At 47.9% G+C, this 13,469-nt stretch overlaps 2 long non-coding RNA genes across 3 annotated transcripts in view; one reads left to right on the top strand and one right to left on the bottom strand.

Annotated features, from left to right (window-relative positions):
- Positions 1-719: 719 nt before the first annotated feature.
- LOC115291481 lies at positions 720-6,977 on the bottom strand. Its single transcript, XR_003908474.1, has 3 exons — positions 6,929-6,977; positions 4,268-4,403; positions 720-1,182 (listed from the first exon to the last, which is right to left on the bottom strand). It is a non-coding gene; the product is annotated as an uncharacterized LOC115291481 (long non-coding RNA).
- Positions 855-13,469, top strand: part of LOC115291479 — a 49,401-nt gene continuing 36,786 nt past the window's right edge. The window contains exons 1-3 of one of the 2 annotated variants that reach the window (XR_003908470.1): positions 855-1,228; positions 3,072-3,233; positions 10,376-10,509. This is a non-coding gene — a long non-coding RNA (uncharacterized LOC115291479). The remainder of the gene's footprint in view (positions 1,229-3,071; positions 3,234-10,375; positions 10,510-13,469) is intronic. The other variant, XR_003908471.1, reaches the window with a different exon arrangement.

Consider the following 13,469-nt stretch of genomic DNA (forward strand, 5'->3'; position numbering starts at 1 on the left):
TGGAGAGGGGCCAGGAGGCAGGCAGCCTGGCAGCAGATTCCAGGATCTTAACGGCCACACCACCCTGTCCCCGCTATGATGTAGGAAGGAAAAACCCTTGGCTTTACATCATCCTCTTAGAGAATTCGTCTCTGAAGGTTTGAACTGAGCTAGAAATTTAGAATTGAGGACAGAAACTCGAAGATACCGGCCAGAGACCCAGTGAAAGTAGACAGGAGCGGTTGGGGTGGAAGAGAGGGGAACAAAGGGATGCAAGACCCTTACAAGGAAATAGTTAGGACCAAGGCCCTGGGATTCTGGCTAAAAGTGCAGGTAGAGGGAACCACAGCGAACAGCCCAACAGATTCAATGCGGCTGTCGTCCAAGAGGTGGCACTGTGTTTCCTAGAAGGAAGGAGGCTAAGGGCTGCCGCTCTCCAGGCCCCCCTGAAACGCTTAGGTGCCTGGCTGGTTTGTAGTGCAGCTTTAGAGCAGGAAAACCTTGTCTGGGATCTCCCGGTGGGGAAACACCCCCCGCCCCGCCCCTGCAGGTGTTAGACCCGGAGAGGCCATAATCAACGCTCTCCTGGCAGAGCCAAGGCCTTAGCTCTTGGGGGTCCCCTTGGCCTCGTGCAAAGACGACCGTGTGCAGGGGCTCAGAGAGGTACCCAGTCCTGTCCAGGGGCTGCTACCAGGTGAGCAGTCCCACGAGGTCCTGATCTTCTTAACGACTCTACTGAGTAGAGGTTATTATGTGTTTAATCCCCAGTGCGTGGGCCAAGAAATCCAGCCCAGCGGTAGGCAGCAGCCAAGCTGGGGCGGCCCCATGCATGGAAACCCCGAGGTCCCTGCCAAGTCCCTTCCTGCCACCCCGCCCCGCCCCGGAGCGGCGCTGGCTCTGAGTAGGACAGAAAGCAGGCAGGATGAACCCCAGGTGCCCATCGGGGTTCTCCTTGCGTGTTTGTCCCTGAAAGGCGGAAGCCGATGGGATCCCGGGAGGATTTCAGTGAGTCGCATGGCCTTCGGGCTCCAGATGGCGGAGTGACCATGAATCACGCGGGATGCACAGAGCTTTCTAGGTCTTCCAGGCCCGGCGAGGGACGCCTTCCTTGTTAGGAAGTGGGAGGCAAGCAGAAGAGGGCTTCTGTTTCAAGCTTCTTAAAGCCCCCCTGCTCTGGTCCTACTTTACAGCATCAGAGCTGACCTGGGGGAAGAGGGGACAGAAGAAACAGGGTGTCATGTGCCTGCAGGTAAGACATAGGCGTCGACACTCTCCACCTCTCTCTCTGTCTCTCTCTCTGTCTCTCTGTCTCTGTCTCTCTCTCTCTCTCTCTCTCTCTCTCTCTCTCTCTCTCTCTCGCCCTTGCCCCTCTCCACCTGCTTCCAGTCATCCCTCCCTCCCAACCAACCAACTTCCTCCCTCCCTTCCCCTTTCCTCCTCTTTCCTCTCCCCTGCCCCTCCACTCCTTTTCCTTCCCTCTTTACCCTGAGTGTGGGTGGGAGAGGACTGCTTGGAGGCAGCCCAGGAGACAGGCCAGAGCTTCTCAAACAAATATTTTTTATTAATGTTTATTTATTTATTTTGAGAGAGAGGGCGCGGGCAGAGAGAGAGGGAGACAGAGAATCCCAAGCAGGCTCCATGATGTCAGCGCTGAGCCCAGCACGGGGTTTCTATCTCACAAACTGTGAGATCATGACCTGAGCAGAAATCAAGAGTCTGAGGCTTAGCCAACTGGGCCCCCTAGGTGGCCCCCCAGAGCCTCTCCAATTTTAATGTGCTCACAGATAAATCACTAACGGTCCTCACTAGCGTCTGGGGTGAGCCTGCGATTCTGCACTTCCAGCAAGCTTCTAGATGCTGCTGCCGAGGGATGCTTGGGACAGAAAAGCATGAGGAGGCGTCAGGGATCAAGCGACACTCCTGGCCTAGCGGTCTTGGGTCTTGCTCCAGTGAGGGCCCAGCAAGGGGTGCTGACGACTTCCCGGAGGCCTGGCCAGCTGTGCGGGACAGCCAGTCCCTGTGCCTCTCAGACCAGCTACTCTGAAAGCTTTAGCTTTGCATCTGGGTGCTTGGGAATCTTTTGAGCTCAACAGGCTCTTATCAGGTCCTGGGAGACGGGCTGAGGCGAGTGGAAAGGGAGAGAAGAAAACTGACGGAAGTCCCCTCATTGGGGGAGAGCGGGGGAGGGGGGCAAAAGGGAGGAGGGAGGCAAGAGGTGTCCCATTTAGGCTGGACTCAGCCCTGCCAGGCTTCCGACTCCACCGATCTGAGAGCGTTGGACAAAACTCTGGGAGATTAGCCTCATGCATCAAGCATTGTGCAGGCACAAAGGCAGCCCTGACTGTACCTGAATCACCAGGAGTGAAGCGGGTCCCCGCTGACCCATCTCTTGACACACAGCCCAGGTGATTCTGACCTACACTCGCATTTAAGAGTCACCACCGGGGCGCCTGGGGGGCTCAGTCGGTTGAGTGTCTGACTTTGGCTCAGGTCATGATCTCACAGTTCATGGGTTCAAGCCCCATGTCAGGCTCTGTGCTAACAGCTCAGAGCCTGGAACCTGTTTCCGATTCTGTGTCTCCCTCTCTCTGCCCCCTTCCCTGCTCATGATCTGTCTCTCTCTGCCTCTCAAAAATAAATAAATGCTAAAAAAAAAAAAAAAAAACCAACTTAAGGGCCACCATCACCAAGGTCACATCCAGCTGGGCAACTCTCTCTTTCCAGACTCGTCAAGCTGTCTTCCCTGCAGTGTCTCACCCAGCTGTCCGTGTGCTGCTGTGAGGGTGGTGGGGGAGGGCCAACCTCTGTCCCTCGTGCTGGAGGAACCGAGGCCAGAGAAATTAAGTCCTGGTCCCCTGGCCCCAAGTGCAGGCCAGGACTGAGTTCGGATGTTTGGCTCCTGGGTCGAAAAGCACCTTCATCATAACCTCCCTTCCCTCCTTTCCCGTAAAAATGCTCACTGGTGTTTCTGCCCCCACTCACACATGTTTTGTGTGGTTCCCAACTACTACAAAAAAGTCCAGATTCCTGTCTTTGGAGACCTGCCGTATTTTACCACCCCCTCATCTGCCGCTCCATTCTCCACCTTCCAGGCAAATATGCTTCCAGCCGCTCCATTTTCCTGATTCGCTCATCCTTGGAAAATCATGTACCGAGAGCTTTCCTGCCCTGAGCACCTTCCCTGCCAAGGTCTCCCTCATCCTTCCTGGACCAGTATCAACACTCCTCTCCCTCTCTGGGGATTTCTGCAAGAGGTAACCACCCCCTCCTCTGACTTTCCATGGATGCTGCTCTGTGGCTGGAAAGTTCTTTGTATTCAGGGGACCTGATTCACCTTGCCAGGCCCAAAGCCTAGCCCAGCACGAGGCATCCTGCAGATAGGAAATACATGTCTATAGGCTGGCAGAATGAATGCATTATCAATTTTTTTAGAGGGCCAGACTTGTGCTAAAAGAGTCTGACACTCTTTTAAAAATTTTTTAAGTGTTTATTTATTTGAGAGAGAGGGAGAGAGAGAGAGAGAGAGAGAGCCAGTGAGGAAGGGGCAGAGAGAGCGGAAGACACAGAATCAGAAGCAGGCTCCAGGCTCTAAGCTGTCAGCACAGGGCCCCATGCAGGACTCGAACTCACAGATCAGGAGATCACGACCTGAGCCGAAGTCAGTCGCACAACCAACTGAGCCCCCCAGGTGCCCCTGGATGCATTACTGAACAAATCCTATGTATGGAACTACCCATCCTCACTATTTGAGCTTCATGGTCTCCAGGGGCTGGAGATGAGTCCTCTGATTACTGAAGATAGTTAGGTAAAAGTTTTGGGTCTTTAACCCAGCATATAAAAGCAAAGGTGACATGCCCTTAGCTTATCCTTCTCCAAATCGATAAAGCGTAACAGACCCAGGATACCACACCGGTAACCACAGAGATACATCAGAAAGAAAACACTGAGTGTGGTGGTCGAACAACTAAAATTGTCTGTATTTTCAGATCATTGTTATTCTTTAACGGGTTGATTCAGAGCTAAGGAAACGGTCCATGCCTTAACACTATGCATTATGACTGCCTAGAAACATCGTCATGTCAATCCACTTGGTTGGCATGTAATAGACGGACCTTATTAAGTCCTTGGGGGTCCATGGTGGGGAGGCATCAGAGACCTGAGCTACGTGTCCTCTAGGGAGTGTGGGCCACAAATCAGATGAAGTAGGTTCATTCTCTTATTTCATTTCAAAGTCTGGCCAGCCCTCAGAAACCAGAGCCTTCCCACCTCCCACTTAAGAGTAACTAACCGCAGCATGCTCGGGCTGTAGAATGATCCAGATAACTGACGCGGAATGATGTTTCCTTCGCTCTGGCCTCCTCACTGGGTTGTTCTTCCTGCCCTCGGTCCCCAGGTAATTTGAAAACACTGTTACGCTTTGCTTCCTGTAACCGTAGCCAGACATGCGGGGCAGTGAAGAGAGTCATTATTTCCATAACTGTCCACGAGCAATTTTCTTACTGAAACCACATCTCCGACCCTCCCCTCAGAAAACAACCCAAATGGAGAGTATGTTTTCTTAGCAAACCTCAGTCAAATATCTTGGCCGGTTTGCCATTTTCTTCTGGCGGGTTCCAGGAAACACGGATGCAGGGGTGCCTTATGAAGCCCCAGCTTGTGAAGGTTTAGATGTGAGCCCCCCATCTTGAGAGAGGGTAGTGAAGGGTCAGGTGTATGTGGGGGTTTTTCCTTTTTCTTCTAGTTTACACAAATTATAAGGTTAGTTCTTTTTTCCCCTCTTTTCTCTTAAGAATGCTATTGTTTTTTGAAAACCATGCTCCCATGAGTTTTTTCTCCTTCTTTGGTGCAGATGGTGACAATTACTGGGAAATTTTGCTACTTATTTCTAATGCAAACAGTGATAGAATCTTGAGGTGTCTTAGCGGACATGACAGGCTTGCCTGTGGCTCTCTGGTCCCATGGACTGCAGGAAAGGGGAGGGCGCTGTCCCTCATCCCTTCCTAGGAAAGCCTGTCCCCAAATCAGTCATGGTTGCGCTCCTCATGGATTCCTAAGCAGGGACATCTTCTCTCCCAGGATCTAGGAATCTTTCATTCAACCCATTCAACTATGAAACCAAGGTCTAAGGGACTCAGCAGTCTCATATTTCCTATCAACCATCAAAGTGTGACGTCTCCACTGCCCTGGGCAGCAATAAAAGGTGTGACTCAGTTGCCTATTTTGTAATTGCCTCCCACGAGGGGCCGCTGCACTGGGGACCCACTGCCTTCTGAGACCAGTTACATTCCGAAGCCTCAGCAAAGAAAATTCCTAATGGAAGTGAGATAGCATTGCTGCTTTGTTCTCAAGAAAAGACTCTGGGGATCACAGGAGGTGTGGCCATTTTCCCCGGGGAACCAACTGTGAGGAATGAAGTAGTCTCCCCAAAGGGGGTTGCCCCACCTACTTGTCATGTGAGAAAATTACCTTTCAGTTTCTGCGACGCTGTTCAAGGAAACTCTGTTCCCTCTCCCCGAACCTCATATTCTCACTGAGCAACTGTCCCGGGGGCGGGGGGCTTCGACTTAATGTGAGGAAGCAAACACCAAACATTGTTGTGGCTGCATAGGGACAAACCATCTTTGGGAGGATGAGCAGTCCTTTCTAGGAAACCATCTCGGAACTTTCCTTATAGCTCATGGCCACTAGTTTTGTAAGTCAGGCCACGGGATTAACAGAAGGAGGCCAGGAGTAGGTGGCGGGGATCGCTGTGGGTTCACGGACCTGAGCTCTGAAACGCCCAACCATCAGAGAGCCATTACCTACTAATACGTCCACTAGAGAAAATAGTCACTACCCATGATGGATCACTGCACACCAGGCTCTGGGCTCTCTGCATCTTATGTGTATTATCTCACTGTATCTTCTCAGTAACTATATTTACAGAGAGAAAAGCTCAGATTTAGAGAGCCTAGTAAATTGCCTAAGGATGTAATTTCACAATTGATAAATGATAGGGCTTAGAATCTGCTAGGGACTGAATTGTATCCACCCTGTTCCCCCAATGTATATGTTGAAGCCTAGCCCCAGTGAGACTATATGCAGAGTCAGAGCCTTTATGGAGGTAATTAAGGTTAAACAAAGCCATTGGGTGAGGACCTAATCCAATAAGACTGTCATCCTTTGAAAAAGAGGAAGAGACAACAGGGGTCTTTCTCTCTTCACAACACACATAGTGAGGGGTCTGCGTGAGGCCATGTCCAGAAGGTGGCCATCTACAAGCCAGAAAGAGATACTTCACCAGAAGTGAACTGTGAAGGCACATTGATCTTGGATTTCCAGCCTTCAGAACTATGGGAAAATAAGTGTCTGAGGTTTAAGCCACCCCATCTGTGGTATTTGTTATGGCAGCGTGAGGTAACACAGAGTCTGACTCAAAATCTATGCTCTTAACCATCCCCCATGCTCTGCGGTCTCCTTGCTGCATAGTAGGGACTTTCATGCTTGGCGGGATGATTTAGTGCTGAGATCCAGGGCTGATGGGGAATCCTCCTGCCCCCACAAAGAAATTTCAAGGGTGATAGTGGCTTTTTCCTCCTGTGTGCACACTAGCTAGGTTATATTAAAAAGCGAGCATCCCAAATCAGGTAGATCATAACCAGGCAGAAAGGGCTGGAATCTTGTAAGAGAGTAGACCCATGTCTCCTTTGGGAATTCAATACCAGAGATGTCCCTAAGGCACCTCGGTGCTCTGGGGTCCCAAGTGACTCATGTTCTTCCCTGCCTCCTGACCCACCCCCCAGAAACCACACCCCTGGTCTTCTGCCCATGCTCCACATCTCCCTGAGTGGTACCCCCCACTTCCACCCTAGCCCTATCCTTGAGACTATCTCCCTGACATCTGTGTGACCCATCTGTAACTGAATTCTAATCTCTTCCTTTAAAAAATATTGAAATATAATTAGCATACCTTGTAATATTCATTTTGGGCATACAATATAATCATCCGACAATTCCATACGTTGCTCCATGCTTATCACAAGAGTACTCTTAATCCCCTCTATCTGTTTGCTCTTTTAATTTTTTTAATCTATTTTTGAGAGAGAATGAGCAAGGGAGGGTCAGAGAGAGAGGGAGACACAGAATCTGAAAACAGGGTCCAGGCTCTGAGCTAGCTGTCAGCACAGAGCCTGATGTGGGGCTCAAACCCACGAACTGTGAGATCATGACCTGAGCCAAAGTAGGACACTTAACTGACTGAGCCACCCAGGTGCCCCTCTGTTTGCTCTTTTAATGTCCTATATCTCTCCAAAATATATCTGCTTCTCACCAGTGCCATTGCTACCACCCAACTTAGATTACTGAAATAGCGGTCCATCTGGTCTACCCATAATATAGTATCGTGTAGTTATTAAGTATGTGACTTTGCAGCCAGAGAGCCTGGTTGGAACACCAGCTATGCATTCTGTCTGCATTTTAATTTCTTCATAGTTAAAATAAGGATCATAATAGTCCCTGCTTCATCGGGTGTCTGTACTTCAGTTAAACACTAATAAGTGCACCAGACACATCCTAAATCACTCAGTGCTGTCATTAACAGTACCACCGTGACCTCCTCTCATTTGTCCTTCCCTGTGCAGCCAGAATGCTCATTTGAATGCTCTACATAAAGCTATTGTATGCCTCCTCATTCCACTTCGGATAAAGACAATGGTCTTTAACTCATCTACCAGAAATTACTCCATGTGGTTCTCACTCACCTCTACAGCCCTGCCCTACAACTCACTCCCCTGCTTCTACAGCTTCCCCCGCCCCAGGCTTCCAGACCTTGTGCTCACTTCCCCCCTCGCCATAGGGACTCCTTTGCACTTGCATTTTATCAGATTAGGAGTCACCTCCCCTCCCTTCCTTGTCAACATAACTCCTACCCATCATTTGTTTCTCAGTTCAAATGTCACTTCTTAGGAGAGGTCTTCTGTGAGTCCTTACTTGGCTCATTTCCATGTGGGATGGTTTTATTTGGTGTGGGAGATTTTTAGTAATATTATGATCCCCATGTGAACAGCCCAAGGGACTGGCCTCATGCATGACAGGTAACAGGGACTCAAGATTACCCCATTGCATGATTGTTTAATGAGATAATCATGCCCCCCTTTATCACTTCTAGACCCCAACTCTTCTCTATGATCACCTTGTAGGGTGGGAATTGAAGGGCCAAGTAGCAACTCATCCTTTCAGCTATTGGATTCAAACTCCTACTGGCTTCTCAATCTTTTGTTGGAGGGGAGAGAAATGGTCACTAGCAGGTAGAGCATTATTGGTCCCTGTGCTCATTCACATCATGACCCTACCAGACACTCACACAGTGACTTAACTGGCATGTGGGGTCATGAATCTCCATGCTTGTCAATGGGTAGACAGAGGCCCCAGGAGGCTGATCTATCCAAGATCATACAGAGTGACAGAGCTAGGGTGAGACAGAAGCCCTAGGAACCCAGCTGTGCTCCAGCACCTGGCTGCAGCAGAGACCCAGACAAGGATGGGTGATGACAGCACAAAGGAAGGAGGTCTGCCCCTTGTCCTTGTCATTCTCTTCTTTGTCTTGGAGTCCATCCATTCTATTTCCTAGTTGTCACAATTTGAATTGCCCAGAAGCACACTCTGACATGGAGTTTAGGGTAGGCATTGATGAAAGGGTGCCCTTGGGATGGACACCTGTGGGCAGGAAGGGGAAAAAAGTGTGGGTGAGCTGAGGGAGAAGGCGAGTTGTGGTGCAGGACAGGCAGCCTCTGCTGACTCTGTGGAGATATAGTGGGAGCTAAAATGGACAAATGCTGGGCTTTTACACTCCCTCCTCCATCCATCACTGGTTGTGGGCCATCCCTCTGTGACAGAGGCCATCCAAGGAGGGCTAATAGCCGGCCTGGCAGCGGGAGCAACACGTCCTCCATTGAAGGGGAATCTGGGCAGGGCACCATCAGGCCTACTCAGCCTGTCCCCATTTCCTGCTTTTTCTGCCTAATTTATGGTTTTTGCCCTTTCTCCTATTCTTTCCATGCTTTCTAGTCACTCATCAGTCTGGAAGGAATTTTCCTGAATGAATCTCTAGTAAAATGTGCCTATGATCCTGGGGTGGCTGTGTCCCTGTATGTGTGGGATTTTTGATCTTTGATAACTGATACTAGAGTGATTACAAGGCCTAAGGGATTAAAACCAAAGAAAGAACAAAAGCAAAATGAACTTGCCTGTCCTTTTCCATTAGAGACTTTATATTCCAACCCATAGTTCCTATTCTTTTGAAGATAATGTTTACAAAGCTGAATAATTACATAATGCATATCCTTGCAAAAGGCCCAGCTGTGATAGGACCAGTGCCCCATAGACCTTGGTTCCATTTGGCCCTTTGTCCTTCTCAAGGACTTTCACCAGTGCTTGATTTCTCCTATCAAGGCAGGCACAGAAGATATCAATTCCTTCCCAAGCCTGAGGACATATGGAGGTCAGTCCCATGCTCAAGGCCACAGTGCCAACTCACAGCCACCATGGAGCCACAACTCACAGAACCAGGAGGAAAACATGGGTCCCTCAACATGCAGAGCTTTTCACTGTTCAGATTTTTAGGGAAAGGAGTCAGTCACAGGGAGAATATCCTTTTGTGTGATGATTTCCTTTTTGTGAAAATATCTAGATTCCTTTTATCATCCAGTTAGATTACTCAGGCTTTAAACTTGTGATAATTTACTTTTTATTGGAGTTAGAAGAGTCCAGGTTTGGGGACGCCTGGGTGGCTCAGGAAGTTAAGCGTCTGACTTCAGTTCAGGTCATGATCTCATGGCTCGTGAATTGAAGCTCTGCATCAGGCTTTCTGCTGTCATCACAGAGACTGTTTTGGATTGTGTCTCCCTCTCTCTCTGCTCCTCTCTCTCTCTCAAAAATAAATAAACATTAAAAGAAAGAGTCCAGTTTTTGCCACATTGCTCCAGCGAACCCTGAGAGCCAGAAATCGTAGACACCAGCAGATGTGAGCAAACAGAATATTAATGTCTGAACATTATAACAATCACAATAATTATAGTAGTGCTAGTAATCATGATCATTTATTTATTTATTCATTTATTTGTTTATTTATTTTGGCTTCTCTGGAAAGACAGGCTCTAGTCTCAGCAGAGTGAGGCTTTAAGTTGGCTCTTACATTGTGTCACTTATTCTGTGCCCTCCTGCACTCCCAATCTGCAAAAGATGTCTATAAATCCCTTCCCTGGTCTATGTTTTCAGACAGTCTGAAGATTATTTCAACCGGACTGGAGACTGATTTGAATTTTCCACAAGTAGATACAAGTTCACAATAGCCTAGCAACCTGGCAACTCTTGTGACTTGGGACTGATCTTTTTGACCCTCCCTGTTCTTTCCTGCCAGCGGGCTTCTAATCCCTCTTGGCATTAGGACTCCGTCTCTTGCTGTGGGCCCTGCACCAGTGAACACACTCAGCCCAAGTGACCCTGGGACAGACCTCAGCATAAACACGGTCCCACATGAATCAAGCTTCTGGGGTAAGTGAACAGACGCTAGGCTAAAAACCCGGAACTGGGCATTGTTTAATGGCTGTCACCTGCTCCTTGACTCTCTTTGTCCCCTGGGGCTGGCTGGGTTGCGGAGTGCATGCCTGGTCCAGAACCACACAAAAGCCAACATTTTATCAACACTTGACAGCCAAGTAAACACTTGATTCACTTACTTTTTCCTGGCTTTGCTCTACTTGATAACAGAGGAAGTGTCCTGGGGAGAGAGAGCAATGGCAGTGTCAGCAGAAATAACTGTTCTGGGCTCACTGTGGCAGGCGTGGTGCTCACTGGAACTGACTGTGACTACAGGGGCCATTTTCATGGGTGGGAAAGGTCAGATCTCACCCAGGTCAACTGTGGCCCCTTTCACTGTGTCAATCTGTTGCATTTTAATTTCCCAAGGCCGAGGAAGGGACTATGTGATTATTATGAAGGGGGAAAGACTGAGCAGGAGAGCTGTTTCACAGTCTAAGTTATCAAGACTGTCAGATTAAAGGAGCTGATTCTTTTGTCTTCATACAAGACCTTCTTCAGTCTAGACTACTATAATGCTTTGGGGACATTTATGAGGTCAGAATCTCTCCAGGAAATACAAGGCCAATACTCTGTAGTTATAAATATGCTTCTAAATATATTGATGATAATGTATTATAGTAGATGGCCTGGTGCTTCACATAGACCTTTTAATCCTGGTCTGTTTCTATTTTGTGATATTCTGGGGGAAGTGAAGAGTTTGAGGTGGTAAAATGAAAAAGAATTGGAGAAATGGTTGTAGAGGAACTGTTCCCCCCCTACCAGCTCAGGAACTCTGATTGCATCTGGAGATCAACTAGGGAAGTAACATAATGAAAGAGATCCAACCCATGTCATACAAGTAGGTAAGAAGGAGTGAGGTGGTCAATGAGTAACATATTTGGAGACACAACTCTGGTAACAAGGAGCTGCAGATTTCTTCCAGGGCAAAGGATCTCATATCTGCTCTGGGAGATGTTCTGAGCCTGGCCTATCAAAAAGTGGGGAGCAAGTAAGCCTGAGAAACAGGATGAATGCCACTTCATACTTTCATGATCCTATTAGAAACAAGTTGACCTAAGGAATGTGGAAATTTCTGATCCTTCTGGTCTACCTGGATCTGTGTAGAAGAGGGTCTTCTGGACACCCGGAATGCTTGGGGCCAAAGGTAGTAGAGGTGAGTTGGGTGAGAGTGATTGCCATCTCTTGTTGGGGTAGTGATGAAGCTTTGTCAAGAAACCTTTGCAATTCTGAAAAGTTAGAGTGAAAGGGATAATAATTAATGGATTCCTGCATTCGTTGGAGTAAAAAGCTGGATAAATATCCTTTCAAATCCCAGTGATAATTCATCCCACCGATATTTGTTTAACATGCATTAGGTGCCAGCCATGATCTAGGCATTAGGGATAAGATAACAAAAGAGAGGGACGTCCCTGCCCTCACTGAGCTAAAGCATTGTTCCACGGATAGCAGTGAATTAAAGACCTGGCTACCACAAACAACGGTGTGCACTTTTCTGGAACCCTATGAAGCCAAACATTTTGGTGGAGAACATATGAGATCTGAGCATGAGACTTCTCATGTTTAAGTACTTGTACAACATCATGGGTCAAGATGCAAGGGTGAAAACCGAATACCAGATAATATTACCATCTAAGCCTATTGACCTCTCCATGGCTGGGACTCTTGACTTTGCTATATCAAGGAAATGAGAACTCTTGTCCACTCCATGGATACCTCAGGTTCTACCGTAGGGTGTGTTTGCAGCAGCAGTGACTGTTGATGACTTCATGTCTCAGTTCTCAGGTTGGGCTTGTTGCCTTTGGCCCTTGGTCTGGGCTCTGCCCACATGTGTCCTCTGGCTGAGCTCTGATGATCACATGAGGTACTTTTACTCAGAAGCAAAAACAGAGTTGTTGGTTAGTTAGCAGGGTGGGCCAGTGGCCCACTGGCAGAGATGCTTGTTGTGACTTAAAACACCAGGACTGGGCAAGGGAAACTCTCCTTTCTGAAAACTGATGAGGATCCTTGGGGAAAAAGAACAAAGACTTGTGGTCGGGAATCTGAAACTCCAGGCAAAGATAGACCTGGAAACAAAACACAGACATGACTTCCAGGAACCAGGTCTGCTGGGAACTGCTGGGGAAAGGGCCAGCCAGGAGCACCTGTCCAGGAAGCCAAGGACACCACAGCCACTGTGCTTCAAGGCTCTGTAGGCTGGAAAAGAAGGTGTGTGGTTACTACAAGGCCCATGTGTTCCATACCCCTTTCCCAAAGAGGACAAGTTATCTGACACACTCTTCTAAGGATAACAGATGGAATCTGGGGTTCCAAAGAGTAGAATTTGGGATCTACTCAGAAAATCTAGAATTTTGGCTGTTATGTAGGGGAGGTGATATTTCTTCCCCACCCCATGTGGAGGGATATCTAGTATGTACTTTAGCCTCCTGTCTATCTGTCTTTCTTTCTTTCTTTTCTTATTTACCAATTGCTTGAAAATATGGGCAGCTATGAATGGCATTATTTTTTCCTATTTGGAGCTATACTTCATACTGTTCACATACACCTTAAAGGAAGGATGAACAGTCTATCTATCCCGGTGTTTACTTGTAAGTTAGCACCTAAATGTTTTCATCACCAGTTTGAGCAAGTCTATTTCTTGGCAATAAATTAGACAAATACACAGTATTCTATCAGGTGAAGTGAGATGATGATTATCATTAGACTACATGTTATGTGACTTGATAAGTTTTAACTATTTGATTGAAGAAAACCCCCCAACTGTAACAAGAGTTCTTAATGTATCTTGACGAATGTGTTCATTCCACAAAGTGTTCCACTTACATCTAAGAACATGTGACAGTGACCTGAACTGCTTTTGCTGTTCTGTATTCAGAATATCACAATATACATCAAAACACACCATTCTAATGCCA

Source organism: Suricata suricatta, chromosome 5 (genome assembly GCF_006229205.1).
Source record: "Suricata suricatta isolate VVHF042 chromosome 5, meerkat_22Aug2017_6uvM2_HiC, whole genome shotgun sequence".
Taxonomy (NCBI): Eukaryota; Metazoa; Chordata; class Mammalia; order Carnivora; family Herpestidae; genus Suricata; species Suricata suricatta.